General features: G+C 46.6%; 2 pseudogenes; both read right to left on the bottom strand.

Moving 5' to 3' along the window:
• Positions 1-559: 559 nt before the first annotated feature.
• Positions 560-1,127, bottom strand: LOC121478542 (annotated as a pseudogene).
• A 1,589-nt stretch (positions 1,128-2,716) lies between these two features.
• Positions 2,717-11,206, bottom strand: LOC121485729 (annotated as a pseudogene).
• Positions 11,207-16,589: the final 5,383 nt, after the last annotated feature.

The raw sequence follows: 16,589 nt of genomic DNA, 5'->3' as shown, positions 1-16,589 counted from the left end.
GATTGCCCTTCCTCCTCTTGGGGACTTATTTTTGCTATTTGTTTTGTGACTTGGCTAGACCATTTTAGTGAAGTCTGCTTCCCCTATAGCATGAGGCCATTGCTGTTGCTCCTCTGGGGGGGGCAGAGTCTTGAGCGAGTACACAGTTCCCCTGTTGTTTTTTTTTTTTTTTCTTTCCTAGTAAGACCAAGCCCATTGCTTTATTCAGATTATTTATACATTACAGCAAGTTTGGGGGTGGAGAGAAGGAGCCACAATGAAGCCACAAATGCGTGGGGGAAAGATACTAGAAACTGTTGTTTATTGTTTTGGTTAAAGAAAAAAAAATTTATAATCAACATCTGACTCGTTAAGTCAAAGTGGACAGAAAAACTTGATTGTTTTTAATCTGGCATTTATGTGTAGCTTTGTATTTCATATGTACAATTTATTGGGTACTGCTACTGTCGGTCGGCAGAATACCTAAAGGTGAAAACAAATATCAGGAGGGAAAAAGTATTAACAAAGGGAAGCTCAACAAGATGGCTTCAGGACGGGGCAGTGCGCCAGGCCAGGCGGCTCAGCAGAAGCAGACCGTGTGCAGGAAGGCTCTGCCACTCTTCTCCTCCAATTCCTGAAGCAGCTCGCCAGTCTCATTCTCCATGTCCTCCTTGTGCTGAATATACTGGCACAGCTCACAGATGAGGAACGCCCCAAGGGTGGCCTCCTCGTGGTTGTCCTGAATGTCCACATTGATCACGTGCAGCGGCTGGCAGGTCTCCTGCTCTCTGGAATTCAGATCTTCTACCACCTGATCGTACGCTCTCTCTTCACAGGTGAGGATCAGATGGAACAGGTCTCTGCAGTTCGAGACTTGATTCTCTTATTTCTGTCCAACATATGTAAGATGCCATTCTGCTATAGAGTTCTTTATCCTTCCTAAGGAGATCATTGTACATCTGATCATATGTAGTTTTGAAATCATAAACATTTGGCTTGTCAGGTGCTAGTCCTGGGAGCTTCACGTAAGTTCCTGTTCCAAAGGACTGGACACTGAATCCATGTTTGCTGAGAATGTTGTGCGCCTCCATGCTCCGGTTCTGGTTGCTCGAGCACACCACCACCACCCGCAGTGGCGACGACGGCATAGCAGCAGCCACAAGGACCACAACATGACCGCTCCAGGACGCCACCCAGCCACGTAGAAATAGAATGTGAGACACATACCCAATTTTGAACCTTCTAGTCACCACGTTAATAAAAGCCAAAAAAAACCCAGGTACTGTATCATACACATTATTCAATGGCTCCAAATATTAGCACAGGGCCCTAGCCCCATCATGGCCACCATATTGGATGGCACAGCTCTAGACTCTACTTCTAGAACTGTCTGCTGGCTGTTGGCAAGCTCCTTTGGGCTCTGAACCTTGGGTTTCCCCAGCTGTGAAACAGGAGTCCGTTCTCCTGTGCCCTGTGCTTACCTCAGGGGGAGCCCGGGGCTGAGGTTCCAATGCCTGGAAGCTCCAGGGAAGATGGAGTGAGTTCTTTGGACTCAAGCTGAAATACAAGCCTTACATCGCCTTATGCTTTATTTGTTTATAATGTTTTTATATATAAAAATAAGGGTTCTTTAGTGGGTTTTGAGCACTGTGTAGACTTCTGCATCTAGCCCGAAGGGCAGCATGCTTGGACCATTGGCATTTTATTCGCTGATGCACTTCACCCCAGTGTATGAAGCCTGCTTCTCTCTCCGCTCAAGGACGGGGGCAACTCCTGCTGGCCAGAGGGCTTCTGGGCCTCTGAGGGCGGGGGTGGGGCAGGAGGAAGAAGAGCCAGCACCCCCTACAGGTAGATGGCTGGTGCATTACGTCTTCAGCTCCAGCCTGCTTGTTTTCCCGCACCCTGGGGATGGCCCTGCATTGGGGTGGGCTGGAACTCTGCTGTCACCTGTTCTCAGGAGCTACAAAGATCTCATTCTCGTTCTAAAACTGCCACACCCCAGCAGCCTTGCAGGGCCCCACTTGTGGGGTGTGTCTGGAAGGGCAGCTCCGTGCCTTACTGGCTCCCAGCAGGCAGAGACCTCTCCAGTGTCGCAGTTGTGCACTGCCTCGGGGAGGAGCCACCCTCAGAGTCTGCTTTGGTGGATGGTGGTATGCTCCGGGTAACCTGAGTGTCTGCTGGTCGATTCAGGCACCTGGGGGACTGCAATCCAGGCTGGTGCCGTGGGAAGAACTGCATTCTGTGTGTTTTCTTCAGGGTTAGAATCACGGATGGGGTGTGGTGAGAAGGCGGGATGCAAGTGTAGTAAGTGGTGTAACAAAGTGAATAATGGGTAATTTGTCAACAAAGTATTCTTTTGTGGAAAAGCCCCCCCCAAAAAAAACAGGGAAATAGTCCCCTGTTTTTTTATGAATTTATTTAACTATTTTGGAAACAACCCCCCCCAAATAATGCCTGAACCCAAAAGTTACATAAAAATGGCCAAAAATACTTTAAAATAATAGATCTGAAGATCATTTGTAGTTTTTTCCTCATAATATGAATGCTTTCAGCAGGACAATAAATTACAAACCATATCAAATCATGTTAAGGCAGATGATCAATCTGGTTGCATTTGTAACTACTGGGAAAGTAATCGTGTTGGAGCTGTTCCTCCCAGCTATTTGGTCAGTTGGTCCAGGAAAGGGCAGTCCTGGAGCTGGAGTCAGCAGGTGAGGAGCTGGGCTTGCCTGTCTTGTCATTGCTCATTCTGCTGGCCCTCTGTGACAGAAGCAGACAGAGATCACTGGCCCTTGTTGACATCACTGATGCACACCCACTGTCTGTCAACAGACTCCTTCCACAGGGTCACCTTATTGTCTCCGCCCGAGACAGCCAGGATGTTGGCTGTGATGTACCAGCTTACATGCCACCCAACATCATTGAACTTGTGCAAAGTTTGGGTGACCATGTATTGCCTGAGGTGTCATCACAAGTCCAGATGAACACAGGACCATCCTGGGAGCAACTGGCAATGGTGCTGGTGGGCAGGCCAATGGAGGGGGCCCAGGCCACATCTCGAACCCAGTCACTGTGCGCTTCTAGCTTCTGTTCCTCCTTCCACTGGCCATCCGCCTCTTCCTTCCACAGTTTGATGAGGTTGTCACAGTCGCCCGAAGCAAACTCCTTGATGTAGTTGGGCTTCTGTCCCGATGGCTGGTCTATAAGGCTTCCAGGTACAACAGCAGGGGCCCAACTGATGGCATTGCAGTCAATAGTATGAGCATTGTTGATCTTCTTTACTTCCCACTGGTCCTCTCAGGTATATGTCAGCAGGGAGATGGCCCCATCTGAGCTCCGACAGGCCAGTATTAGGTTGTAGTCATGGGGGGCCCAGCACACAGAGTTTACTGAGGAGTCGCGTCCTGTGTGCTCTGTGTCTTCTCCCAAGTGCCATTCTTCTCCTTCCAGATAATGACTTTCCGGTCATAGGAGCAGGATGCCAGGATGTTGCCATACATGGGGTGGGCCCAGGCCACTTGCCACACAGGACCCTCGTGACCTCTGAGGTTGGCAATAAGGATCTGTCCTCCATTTCGCACATTGAAGATTTTGACGGACCTGAGGAGCAGGTTGCCAGGTGGGTGCCATGGTAGTCCATCTGGGCATCATGAATCATATCCTCATGGGAAGTGTCCACAGTGTTAATTACTGCATTTCAATTAAACAAAGTGTGACAAATACTCTAAGAGGTTCATTCAATATCTATTCCAACCACTTATCCCTTGCCTTTCAGAACTAGAGACTAAAAAGTAAAGTATATAGTTTCCAACCTCCCTTACAGCTAGGAGTAGCAACCGAATGAAGTTCTGGCCAATAAGATATAGACAGGAGTCCTAAGGGAGAGCCTCCCTTCTGGAATAAAAAGGAAGCTTTTGGAGACCTTTACTTCCCATTCTCTTACTTCATTTATGGAATTCAGACACAATACCTGGAGGTGCCACAGTCATCTCGAGACCATGAAGAGGACTGTGCTAAGGAAGGTGGAACAGAAAGACAAACCTGGTTCTTTAGGACATATTCAAGCAGCTGCACAAACCTTGAGCTGCCTTCCTGTTTTATGAGAGGGGGGAAATCTCAGGTGGTAGCTTATGGGGCTCTCTTTCAATTGTCTCTTTCTCTGAGTTCTGTTAGGCTATTTTCTTTATTTGGTGTTACTCTCCACCCCTTAGGTGCAACTGATCACTAATTGCTTGCTTTATAGTTTTCGACAATCCCCTGGGCCATGTATTTCTTGGTAGTCTGATCCAATTCAATGTGACTATATTTTGAAGTCAATCTTTGAGCTTTGTTTTGTCCCCAGGGTGTCTTCTTAGCTGTTTCTTTCCCTAGTTCTCTCTAGGCCTATGAACTAGATGGCCTGTGGTTTAGCTTGTTGCTCCTAACTGAGAGGAATTGTTGTCCTATTAATTTAAGCCACTTTAAGCTTACATTTCTCCATGCTTTTTTTTTTTTTTTCAAATAATGTCAGTTCCTTTGTGAAGAGTTTTGGAGCCCTGTTTTCTTATGGGATGCTTCTCCTCCTAGACAATATCTCTGATCCACTACTCTGGGCTCTGAATGGGGCAGTAGACTCTGGTCTGCATGACTTGACTCTCTTATTCTGGAAACTCTGCCCTAATCTGGGGCAAGGGTGGTGAGGGTCCCAGTATTCTTGGCTGGCTACACCTAGGACAGAGCGTCTATGCCAGGGGTGGGAATTGGTGCAGGAAGGGAGCTCCTGATCTCTTGGCCACACTCCCCAGGCCAATTTATAATTGGAGGGCATTAGAAATGCTGGTGGCCTGCTCTTCTGGGTGAGGTATATTAAGACTTGGTGCCCCCCTTCCCCTTAGCTCCCAACCATCTTCTTGGCCATTCTTACAGAGTGGAGCTTCTATCAAGCTGAGAGTGGAGAAGGAAAGAAGGAATGGGCCATACCTCAAATGTCACAGATTCTTGCTGTTCTTACCAAGTTTTAGTATGTTTCCTTGAATAAACTTTTCGTCATTTTTTATATGCCCTTGGGACAATTTCCAGAGACTTTAAATAATTGTTTTTTTAATATTTATTACCACATTTCTTTTTTCTGGTGAGTGAGTCCATGGAGTTCCTCATGCTGACATCCCACCATAAATTTTTAATGAACTGCCACATTGTTTTTGAGTGTTTATACCATGTTATATCCCTACTAGTCTCAGTTTCTATACAGTCTCAGTCAGTTTCTGGTCAGTCTTCAATTTTATCCACTCTCAAAAGTATGTAATGGTATGTCCTTATGCTTTTAACTTCATGTTCTTTTTTTTTTTTTTTAATTTTTATTTATTTATGATAGTCACAGAGAGAGAGAGAGAGAGAGGCAGAGACACAGGCGGAGGGAGAAGCAGGCTCCATGCACCGGGAGCCTGATGTGGGACTCGATCCCGGGTCTCCAGGATCGCGCCCTGGGCCAAAGGCAGGCGCCAAACCGCTGCGCCACCCAGGGATCCCTTAACTTCATGTTCTGATGGGTAATGGTGTTGGGCATATTTGCATGTGTCTATTTGCCATCCATATATGTTCATTGGTAAAGTGCCTGTTCAAAGATTTTTCCCATTTTTCTTTTAGATTTTATTAATTTATTCGAGAGAGAGAGAGAGAGAGAGAGGCAAGGACACAGGCAGAGGGAGAATCAGACTCCATGCAAGGAGCCTGACATGGGACTCGATCCCAGGACTCCAGGATCATGCCCTGGGCTGAAGGCAGGTGCCAAACCACTGAGCCACCCAGGGATCCCTGCTTTTTCCCATTTTTAAGTTGGATTCTTTTTGTATTGAGTTTTGAGAATTCCTTATCTATTATGGCTACAAGTTCTTTATTGGATATATGCTTTGTGAAGTTTGTCTCCCAGTCTGTAGCTTGTCTCAAGAGTATCTATTGTAGGGATGCCTGGGTGGCTCAGCGGTTTGAGTGTCTGCCTTTGGCTCAGGTCGTGAACCTGGGATCAATGAATCGAGTCCTGCATCGGGTTCCCTGCATGGAACCTGCTTCTCCCTCTGCCTGTGTCTCTGCCTTTCTCTGTGTGTCTCTCATGAATGCATAAAAAAATCTTCATTAAAAAAAAGTATCTATTGCAAAGTGGATGTCTTTTGATGAACTCCAAGTTATCAACTTGTTGTTGATGCTTGTTGTTGATGATGCTTTGGTGCTGTAGCTAATAAATCTTTGCCTATCCCAAGATCATAAGGTTTCTCCTAAAAATGTTATAATTTGGAGCTCTACATTTAACTATAGATCCATTTTAAGTTCAATTTGAAGATATGAATTTTGTATGGAACTTCAATTTTTATCCCCTACTGATATCCAATTTTTTCAGCATAATTTGTGGAAAAGATTATCCTTCTTTCCCTGACTTGCCTTTGACTGTTGTTAACAGTCCACTCACTATATTTATATATTTGTGAGAATTGATTTCTGGACATCTTTACCATTTTTGTGCCAATATCACACTGTTTTGATTACTGCAGTTTTATGCTAAGTCATGTGATCAGCTAGTATTAGTCCTTCAACTTCATTTTTATTTTTTAGAAAAGAATTTTGGTTTGGGGTCTTTTTTATATCTTCCACATCTCTTTTTAAACATAAAGAATACAATAATTGCTTTAATATTCTTCTCTGCTAATGTTAATATAGTTTTCACTTCTGGATCAGTTTTTTTTAATCTTTGAAAAGAAAATATATTTATTTTGAATTAATTTGAAAAAGTGAAAAATATTCCTAGAAATGTAATATGAGTCTATTATGTCCATATGTGAATTGAATGCAATCATAAATACAAAGAAAGTCTCACTTTGTACTTGAATCCAATTTCATCTTAAGTCTCCTAAACTTCAGAAAGTTACTATTCATATATCATCTGGGTCAGTTTTGGTTAATTAGCTTTTTTCCTCATTGTGGGTTGTATATTCCTACTGCTTTTAATGCCTGGTAATTTCTTTTTTTTTTCTCTTTCTTTTTTTTCTTCTTTCTTTCTTCTTTCTTTTCTTTCTTTCTTCTTTCTTTCTTTCTTTCTTTCTTTCTTTCTTTCTTTCTTTCTTTCTTTCTTTCTTCTCTTTCTTTTTTTTGTCCTAGGCATTGTGAGTTTTACCTTGTTCGGTACTGAATAATTTTGTATTCCTACAAATATTATTGTGCTTCATTCTGGAGCACGGTAAAATTACTTGGAAACAGTTTTATGATTTGAAGTCTTGCTTTAAGATTTATTACGTGGGGCCACAACAACATTCAGTCTAGGGCAAATGACTCCCTACTTACAAGACAAGACTTTTCTTGTATTCTCCACTGTGCCCCGTGAATCATGAGGTTTCCAATCTAGCTGATGGGAACAGGCACTCTTCCTGGTCTTGTGAGAGCTTCTAATCCTCTCAGGTGGCTCTTTCTCCATCCTTGGATAGCTTCTTCACATGCATATGCTGGCCCATACTCTGCTACATCCTTGAAGGCAGCCCTCTGACATTCTTTCTCCATGCAGGTCTCTACTCTCTAGTACCCTGTCTGATGACTCTTGCCATTTGGTCTCCCTGTTCTCAGCTTTGTCGTCCAATTCATGTTCTGATGGGTGTACTCTGATGCGACCACTGTACTCTATCTTTTCCCTCTCCCTGCATCATGAGCTGGAAACTATTAGAGGAAGTAAACTGGAGTAATCATAGGTCACCTCCTTTGTTTCCTGGCTCTTAGAGATCAATCACTTTCCTTCATTGTCTGATGTTCAATGTCTTATGTCTTGGGGAAAAAAAAACATTGTTTCATACATGCTATTTGTTTTTTGGTTGTCTCATGTGGGAGGGTAAATTTGGACTCTGTTACTCTCTGTTGGTCAGAAGTAGAAGTCTTTTCATTATTTAATATGATAAGTTAATTTTCATAAAAAATATTACTTTGGGAGACATGGAGGGTGGACTGAAAAGCTGGAGTTTGAAGGGGCTGGATCAGACTCTGAGATGAGCATGGAGTTAAGCAAGAAGAGAGAGACCAGAAGGTCTCCAGCCAGGCACATTGGGATTTGACTCATGATTCATGGTCCAGGAAGGTCTCTACTTTTGTAGCCATTGCCCCAGACTTGTGGCTCAGGGTTGTTGGAGACTTGGCAAGAAGGGTTCTGCATGGGGGTTATGACCATCTCATCCTGGGGATGAAGGACCTATTTCTGGCCCCTTTGGTATCTGAACAAAGCTTTGTCCTGAGTGTATCTTCTCCCAGGGTATCTTTATCTCACATATGGTATCATATCTCACATATGGTAGGCAGGAACATCTTAAGGCCTGGCATATGGTGTGGCCACAGCCAGGTGTTACTAGCAGACTTCAGCTCTCACCTAAGACTGCTACTGCTATCTTGGTGACTGACAGTGATTCCTCATGTAAAAACACAGTTGTTCCTGACCTATTTGTTAAAAAGCCTTTTTCTTTCTCCATTCAATTCCTTTGGCACTCTTGTCAAAAATCAGTTAACCCTGTAAGGTTCGGTTTATTCCTGAACCATTCCTATTCCATTGATCAGTTTGTCCATCCTTCTGCCAATACCATAATGAGTCTTGAAATTAAATAGTGTTAAGTCCATCAATCTTTCTTTACTTTCCAAGGTGGCTTTGGATATTCTAGGTACTTCACATTTCTACATAAATCTTAGAATAAACTTGACAATTTCTAAGAAAGGGGCTGCGAGATTTTGATTGAGATTGTATTAAATCTCTAGATCAGTTTGGGAATCAACATCTTAGCGATGTTGTCTTTCAACCCAAGAATATGATATGTATCCACCCACATTTATTTAGATCTTCCTTGGTTTCTCTTAGCAATGTTTTGTAGTTTCCAGTATACCAGCCCAGCACAAGTTTGGCTAAGTTTTCCCCTAGTCTTTGTACATTTTTTAAAAAAGATTTTATTTATTTATTCATGAGAGAAACAGAGAGAGAGAGAGAGAGAGAGAGAGAGAGAGAGAGAGAGGCAGAGATACAGGTAGAAGGAGAAGCAGGCTCCATGCAGGGAGCCCAATGTGGGACTGGATCCCCGGTCTCCAGAATCAGGTCCTGGGCTGAAGGTGGCGCTAAACTGCTGAGCCACCTGGGCTGCCCATCTTTGTACATTTTTGATGCTACATAGATAGTACTGACTCTTTTTTTTTTTTTTTTAAGAATCATATTCTAATTGTTCATTGCTTTTATATGGAAATATAATTGATTTTTGTCTGATGACCTTGTATCAAGAAATCTTGCCTAATTCATTTATTTTTTCCAGTAGATTTTTTTTTTTTTTGGTAAATTCTTTAGCCTTTTCTATATACACAATGTGTTAACTGAAGAATGAAAATACTTTTGTTTCTTACAGATACCCTTTATCAGGCTGAGGAAGTTTCCTTCTGTTCCAAAAGCTCTTTGCTAAGAGTTTTTTTTTGTCCCCCAAAATCATGGGATTTGGATAGGTGTTGAATTTGTCAAAAATTTTTTCACTTATTTATGTGATAATATATGTTTTCCTTCATTGTTAATGTGGCAAAATGTAGGGTTTTTAAAATATTAAAGCATTTTGTATGTCTAGTATTAACATATATGCACTTGCATGCATATGCACACACACAATTTTTCTGGAATTGATTTGCTAATATTTGTTAATGATTTTGTGCCTATATTCTTAAGGAATATTGGTCTATAATTTTCTTTTCCTATAACGTCCTTCACTAGTTTTGTTATTAAGGTTATGATTACTTCATGGAATGGTTAGAAAGTTTTTCTTCCTGCTGTATTTTTTGGAGGAATTAGTCTAAGATTGGTATTATTTCTTCCTTAAATATTTGATATAATTCACTAATGAAGCCACCTGAGCCTAGACCTTTCTTTGTGAGGAAATTTCAAAGTTTTAGTAAGTGTAGTGCTATTCATGTATAACGTATGTGAGTGAGTGTGTGTGTGCATGCACATGCATGTGAATTATGGAATTTTATGCCTTTGAAGGAATCTGCCCATTTTATCTAAGTTGTCAAATCTATTGGTATAAGGTTGTCCATAACTTTTCCTTTCCAGTTGTTTTACTGTCTTCAGGACCTGTAATTACATCTCCTCTTTCACTCTTAATAACAGCAACTTGTATTTTCTCTTTTCTTTAATTGAGCTAGCTAGGGTTTTTTCAGTTTTATTGATCCTTCAAATAACCAATTTTGTATTTTCTTGATCTTTCTCTATGGTTTGTTCATATTTTACTTTATTGATTCCTGCTGTTGTCTTTATTTCCTTCTTTCTATTTTGATTTAATTTGTCCTTTTTAAAATTCTTAAGATGGAATTTAGATAATTCATTGTAGGCATTTAAAGCTGTAAATTTTTCTCTCTCTTTTTAAAAAGATTTTATTTATTTATTCATGAGAGACACAGAGAGAGAGGCAGAGACACAGGCAGAAGGAGAAGCAGGCTCCCTGCAGGGAGCCCGATGTGGAACTCGGTCCTGGGACTCCAGGATCACGCCCTGAGCTGAAGGCAGACGTTCAACTGCTGAACCACTCAGGGGTCCCTGTAAATTTTCCTTTAAGCTTGACTTTTGCTTCCTTCCACATATTATGTTAGGTTTTGTTTTAACTTTCACTTCAAAATATTTTCTGATTTCCTTTGTGATTTCTTCTTTGACCTATGAATTATTTAGATGTGTGTTCCTTTTAAAGATTTGAGGATTTTCTTTTTAGCTTCTTATGGATTTCTTCATCTCTACTAGTGTCTAGAGAACATACTGTATTATTGCAAAATGCTTTTTCATTGAGTATGACTCATTTTGCTGAATTTCCATGTGCATTTAAAAAATGTGTATTCCTCAGTATTGTGTTTTGTGGGTTTCATTTAGGTTAGTGTGATTTGTGATCTTCAGATCATCCATATTCTTTATTGGATTGTCTATTTTTCATCAGTTACTTGGAAAGGAGGTTAAATCTCTGTGAATGTGCCTATTTCTTTAGTTCTCTCAGTTTTTGCTTCTCTGCATTTTGAACATCTGTTATTAGGTGCATTAATGTTTAGAATGTCTGTATCTTCCTAAAGGGTCCACTTTTATCATTATGAATCCATTCTCTTTCTCTAGTGGTACTTCAACGTCCTTTCTATTTCCCCGTCCTTTTTTTTTTTCCACACACTTGTCCTTGTTGGCACTCCTCACTGCTCATGTAAGTAAGCTTGCACCTGATATCATTCCCTTTCAGTCAGAAGAACTTCCTTTAACATTTGCAGTAGTTTAAACCTGCCTGTACATGAATTATCTCAGGTTTGTTTGCATGAAATGTCCTTATTTCCCTTTATTTTTAAGGGGTGATTTTGTGCTGGCCATAGAATTCTAGATTAAAATTTTTGGTTGCATTTCAAAGAGGTTATTTGTCTTTAGAGAGGACTGACCACTTTCCCTACAGGCAGTTAGCTTACTGGCCAATGAACGTGATCCTATTGGGGTTTGCTGGTAGTTGTTTTGGGTGGGTGTAGAGTAACCCCTCGCTGCGAAGCAGAGCACCAGTGTCCTTAGCATTGTGCAACCTCCCAGGTCCCCATCCAGCTCTCAGCTTGCCCTGGCTGCTCTCTGCTTACCTAGCGGAGCACAGCCCTGTGTACCTGCAGCCAGTATTCTGCTAAGACTCAGAGGTACTCTCTGCGGAATTCTGGTGCGTCTCTACATCGCTTCCTCCTTCTAGCCCTCGCCCTGCAGCTCTAGCTACCTCCGCAGTCCTGAGCACCAGCAGGTTCCCTCTTCCCAGTGAGCTGTCTTGTTTAGGTTCTCCAACCCTGTACCACAGTCGGGTGAGTGCATCAGGCGTGAAGCCAGAATGTGGAGCTCGAGTTACAGCCCTGCTTTGTCTGATGCCTCTTGCCTGAGCAGTTGCCTCACGTACACATTGTCTAGTTTCATAGTTGCTTGTGGGGACAGGGTAAATCTTACACGAAAGCACTTCATCATGATTGGGGCTGGAAGTTAAGACTTCCTCTTTATGGTTCCATCTTTTCTATTTGAACTATTTTTTTAAACCTGTACATGTATTATTTTTATATCAATTTTTTAAATGATGGCATAAAAAATCCTAGTGCAGACAGTGCTAGCTTGCCTGCTGGTTTACAGGCTGCTTGCCTAACAGTAGTAACACGGTTGCCCTGAACCCCCACTTTGCACTGGGGAGTTTGGGAATTTGGAATGAACTAGCCTCACTATGGATCTGGTGCAGTCACTTAGTGGTTCTCTGGCCTCGAGTAAGCCATGTGGTCTCTCTAATCTCCACTTTCTTCTGGGAAAAATAGAGCAGATAATCCCTCTGTCCTACGGTAGTTTTGAGAAACAGGAAGAAGTCCTTTCTCTGAAGTCCCTACCATGGTCCAGGCTATAGTATCAGTGTCCCATGAGTCTTGTTTCTTTCTTTCCTATCTTCTTCCTCACCCAGTGTTTGAGCAACGGACAGCCCAAAAGGTGTCCAGGCAATCAAGAAGGCAGTGGAGTCAAACCCTGCAGGGATATCCCTGGGTGGGTGGATGGGTGGGTGGATGCATAAAGAGGAGAATTAGTATTTATCCTATTTGCCTCTCTAGGGTCTTAGCTCTTTGAAGGCCATACCCCCTTCATCTTATGCATTTAGAGCCTTTGTACAGAAATGAGTTGTTCTCTGTCTTCACCACCTGGAAGCCGAGGACACAGGTTTTGTTCCATACCCCACAGGGTCTGCATCAATCCTTCAGTGACTCCCTAGAATAAAATCCCAGCTCCTCACTCTGCCCACAGGCCTTATGGCCTCACCAGGCTCACTGGAGCCCTCATGCCTGTACCCAGACACATGGACCTCCTTGCCATCCTATAGACAGGCTCAGCTCAGGTCTGCTTTAGGATAGCTGAACAGACAGGCTTGGTAAACCCAGTCACCTATAGGCAAAACAAGACAGGGTTACAGGGCAGAGGGGTAGGGCAGGAGGGGCTTCCAGGGACCTCAGCCCCAGGTCAGGGCCCTCCTTCTCTCCAGGGTGAGGGGCCTTTGCTGGGTCAGGGGTGTCCTGGGTAGAGGAAACATCAGGTGCAAAGACCCTAAGGCAGGGACAAGAGGTAGATGGAGCATGGGAGTGAGGGGAAGGATGGGAGGTGTGTGGTTTGTGATGCCCACGGTTTAAAAACATGAAATAAGTCACCAAACTTGGAAAATTGGGATATGAAATTTTTATTTATTTATTTTTAAGATTTTATTTATTCATGAGAGACACAGAGAGAGAGGCAGAGACATAGGCAGAGGGAGAAGTAGGCTCCCTGCAGGGAGCCCAATGTGGGACTCAATCCCAGGACCCCCGGGTCATGACCTCAGCTGAAGGCAGAGGCTCAACTACTGAGCCACCCAGGCATCCTGGGATATGAAGTTTTTAAAAGCTAGACTCTTAGCTTTTAAAATTTGAAATGGCTGGTGCCATCAGGCCCACTGGCTGGAGCTGAGACTGCTGTCCCCACCCCCACCCCCACCTCACACACTGGGCTGGGTAGTAAGGGATGGGCCCCGCCCCTCATGGCACCTGTGCCCTCACTGCTCCTGCTCTGCTGGCTACAATCTGTACTCTGCTTCCACCTTCCCACTGTTGCCTCTCTTCCTCCTCAGCTCAGCTCTGGCCTGTGTGTCTGCAGGCTCCTCATCCCTGGTCAGCTGGGCCTGCAGGGATGGGAGGGGAAGGGGGCTGCATCCTATCCTGCAGCTTGCCCCCTCTCCACCCTGGGAAAAGACAGGCCTTCCTCCTGTGGGAGGGGAACACACCCCTGGGCCCCCTCACGGCTCCCCTACCTTCCCCGTGGCTTCTGAAATCCTCTCCATCCCACGCCTCATCTGGCACCCTCAGCAACTTTGGTGCCCTCTTAGCAGGAGGGGCCTTAGGCAGGAGGGGCCAAGTGACCTGCCAGGGGGAGCGGCCTGGCAGGCTTCCGGAGGCGCCCATCCCTCTCAGACATGCGGGGACCTTGAAGGTATGCATGGGGAGGGACAAGGTCCAGCTAAGGTGGAGAATGGAGTGTGGGCACAGGCAGGTTCCCCAGTCCAGTCCCATGGGGGCCCATGGAGGCAGAGGTGGGGGAGAGGAGGGGCATCTGGGCCAAGTCCCCACTTTGTGCCTATGACCCCTTCATCCTGTTGGCACTCGAGGGGACACGGGCGAGACAGTCCTGTGCCCCCTGCCCTGTCCCCCAACACAGGCCTCAGCTGCACGCCAGACCCCGGGAGCACTGTCCTGTGACACGGGCGCTCACCTGTGTCCCAGGCCCTGAGCGACCTCAAACATCCTGCTTCCCCAGCAGACCGTGAGCAGGTCATTAAGACAGAGCAGGACTTTATAAACATGGCTTAACGTTAAGTATGCAAGAAAATCTCTGTAATTTCCCGCCGGGCAATGGGGATGTTGTCTGATTCCTACAGGCCATAATTTTTGGGGAGAGAAACGTTTTTTTCCCCACAAATGATGGGAAGTCGGTGGTTACGGTTAGGGCTGGCTGTTGACGTTGGGAAGCTGTTCTGATGCCCAGAATCCCACCTACCTCAGCTAAATGGTATCTTTATGAAATTAGCAGAACGTGGCTGCACCGACGGGAGGCAAAAAAAAAAAAAAGAAAGAAAAAAAAAAGAAAAAAAAAGCTTTCAAATTTTAAGTATAATTGGAAAACTGACCTTTGGAAAATATTTTCCCACCTAGCCCCACGCCGGGAAGAATGGGCGCTTTATGTGGAGGGTGAGTGGCGTCCTTGAAGAATGAGCTGGTCTCTCTGGAGGTAGAAGCAGGGTGGCGTGAGGGGTTGTGGGATCTCTCTCAGGGTGTCTTCAGGTTACAGGGGTGGTGGTCACTGACCAGAGGAGCAGAGGACACTGCAGGTACCCCGGGCTGGGTGTACCCAGGAGCAGCTGAAGATGGCCTGGCCAGGAGGATTCGCAGGTCTGGTGGGGAAGTGGGGGAGATGGGAGCCTGGGGTATGCCCCTCACTACTGTCCTCTGTCCCCGCCCCCCCCCGCCCCCGCCCCAGATGGCAGAGAGACAGTGTCAGGGCTGGTGCAGGTGGACCAGGTCCTGGACTAGGTTCTGGACCCCATGAGCTGGGGTGCCGTTGACCCTGCAGTCAGAGAAGACAGGAGGGGCCAGGTGGGCTTCCCCTGTGGGCCGTGCTCCCAGAAGGGTCACAGGGATATGAAGAAACCCCGAAACCATCCAGCAACTTGGCAAGTGTCTACTGAAGCATTGAATGCCCTCATGTCTCCTCTGAGCCTCGCTCCCTTATCAGTAAAGTGGGGTGATCACAGGGGAGGAGCAGACAACTGGCCAACCGGGGGAGCCCCGAAGTCCTCGTGTTGTTGAGGACACGCAGCCTGTGTCCCTGTAGGCCTGGAGCCCGGCCGCCCGGCTCATGGTTTGATGGAGCTCAGAGCACCGGGACCACGGGACTCCTGTCTCCCTGCAGCCCCTTGCCCTGACCTTGGCCCAACCGGTGACCATCTGCCCACCCACCCACCGTCAGCCCAGGCCAGCGAAGTGTAAGAGCGGGAGCCCTGGGCTCCTGGGACCTCTGCAGGGAGGAGCGTGGGCGCTGCTTCCAGTCCTGCGGGGAGAGGTCCCGTGTTCCGAGTGACCCGGGGAGTTGCGGACCCCTGCGCCCGGGGCCTGGCCCGGGCCTCCCCGCCGGAGTTACCCCTGGGCCACGCTGCTGCAGCCCACCTCTGAGCGTGCGCCTGTCTAGCCCCCGGGCCTTCTGACGACCCTAGGAGGCAGACAGCTACCCAGTCCTCTGTCGCGAGGGGTTCCCGCTGTGTGGTGCCCAGGGAGTGAGGGGCAGAGCTGGGGCGCTCCGGGGCTGGCACCCCAGCTTACCGCGAGGCGGAGACGTGCTATGATGCGGGGCGCGGTGGCAGCTCCTAAGTGACTTAGGCAGGAGGTGTGGGGGCGGGGTGGGAAGCGGGGGCGGGACCACCCCCACCCCCAGAGCAGCTTCTGGCCTCCATCCCCTCCCTAGGGGAGCGCCTGCCCCGCCTCTCTGCCTGCAGCCCTACCCGCTGGCCAGTCCTCCGGATTCTTGGTGGCAGCTGCGGGAATGCGATCCCGGTCTACACTGCCTACACTGCTCTAAGCGCTTGGCGCCGCGCAGGCTCCATCACCGCGCCGCTGACAGCCGGGGAGACTGAGGCACGCCCAGCCCCTGGCCGCAGCCGTCCCCCACAGGGCCTGGCCTGGGACAGACAGACACGCTACGGATCCGTCAGGTCGCCCTCCCCGGAAGGAGCGCATCTGCTGACTGCCCGTCCGGCTTTCTCCGTAAATGTCTGGGGATTTTAGTGGCCAGTTTGAGTAGAAACAGCCTCAGGAGAAGAGCCAGCGGCACAGGCCCCGGGACTGAACCAAGGAAGTGAGGTGCGCGGCCGGTGGGAGCTCCGAATTGGGGTCCCCGTCCCACGCAGAGGGAAACCGAGGCCCGGGCACGTGACCCGGCGGCGAGGGGGCGGGGCGGGGCGGGGCGGGGGGGGGCGTGTCGCGCACCGGGGGCTCCTGAGAGCCCCGACGACAACGCGCCCTTCCTTGAAGCTAATTGCTTTAGTTGG

Source organism: Vulpes lagopus, chromosome 2 (genome assembly GCF_018345385.1).
Source record: "Vulpes lagopus strain Blue_001 chromosome 2, ASM1834538v1, whole genome shotgun sequence".
NCBI classification, from domain to species: domain Eukaryota; kingdom Metazoa; phylum Chordata; class Mammalia; order Carnivora; family Canidae; genus Vulpes; species Vulpes lagopus.
This window is presented reverse-complemented; position numbering and strand designations above follow the sequence as displayed.